Source organism: Echinops telfairi, unplaced genomic scaffold, assembly GCF_000313985.2.
Source record: "Echinops telfairi isolate 266 unplaced genomic scaffold, ASM31398v2 ScPeMD7_7;HRSCAF=31, whole genome shotgun sequence".
Lineage (NCBI taxonomy): Eukaryota > Metazoa > Chordata > Mammalia > Afrosoricida > Tenrecidae > Echinops > Echinops telfairi.
Genome location: NW_022103904.1, coordinates 89,323 through 90,854, shown reverse-complemented (window position 1 = coordinate 90,854; position 1,532 = coordinate 89,323).

Here is a 1,532-nt window from a genome sequence, read left to right as displayed (position 1 = left end):
CTCCCTGCGTTGTCTGCTCTGAGCACTAACATTATCCTCAGGGTTTGGTGGGCCATGGTGTCTTCTCCTCCCTTGCCATCCCTTTGTGTTTCTCCCGTGTGCTCTAATCCGATGTGCCCCTCTCCCCAAGCTGTAGCCCCAGTTCTGTCCTATGAAGTGCATTCTTCTGGCGGGGGAGGGAGGTTCCACATAGTTGAGATTGGGGCCGGCCCTGCAGACCTCTCTATTGGTTCCTATGAATTTCATTTCAACATAAAGAAAACAAAAATCCTCACAATTATACCAATAGACAACATTATGATAAACTGAGAAAAGATTGAAGTCATGAAGGGTTTCATCTTATTTGGATCTACAGTCAATGCCCATGGAAGCAACAGTCAAACAAACAGACAAACAAACAAACAAACAAAACAAAAACAAATGACTTATTGTGTTGGGCAAAATTGCTACAAAAGACAATAAATATGAACATTCACTAGTGGGAATACTGTAATATGTATTTTCCATTAGGCTGTTTCTAAATTTAATATGTTGAGAATTTTGTATTGAAGGCTCTGTTGTATACACATTCTAAATGAAGTAAAGTTTCCTATAGAAGACCTCTTTAAAGTGTTTAAAAATAAAGATATCACATTGAGAACTGATCAAGGCCATTATATTTTCAATTGTCTTATACGCATGCGGAAATTGGACAACGAATAAGGAAGACTAAGGAAGAGCTATGAGTTAGTTTATTGTGCCAACCTTGCCGATAAACACATGTGGGGTTATTTGAAGGGCAGGGAGATAAATGGCTCAGTGAGTCTCACCTTTGAGGTCTCAGATCTCTTGCTTTGTGATGGTCGGACCAGTGTGCAGCTGCCTTAGCCAGTTCCCTGCTTTAGCTGGCAAGGCTCACTGCAACATATCCCTGCGGAGAAGCCACATAGACCTACCCTGATGCAGCCCTGCGTGCTGGAGCAGCCATGTGGAGACCCCTGCCAGCGCTGAGATGCTTACAGGAAATTGAGACATAATAAGGTATTAGGTAGAGCTTGCTTGATGTTAAATAAGAAAGTAAAACCAAAATTTGAACCTACATAATGTGAGATTATAGCACTAATTAAAGACTAGTTTATCATTAGTGCTTAATTCTCCACTTAGTTGTGCTCATGTGGAACCTCCACGTAGACTAAGAGGTAGGATTTTGAATGGAACAACGAGACACTATGTGGTTTAAAATCGGAAAAGATATGTGTTAAGTGTATATCCTATCACCATATTTTTCAATCTGTACACTAAGAAAATAATGGAAGGAGCTGAACTATATGAAGAAGAACTTGGCATTGGGGTTGGAAGAAAACTAATTTATAACCTGTGATATGCACATGACCCAAATTTGCTTAAAAGCCAAGAGGATTTGAAGCACATACCAATGAAAATCAGACTACAGCCTTCATTATGAATTACATTTCTCTCTCTCTTATTACTTTTATACCACTTTATTTATTTAAAAAATAATTTTATTGGGGGCTCTTACATCTTATATTACA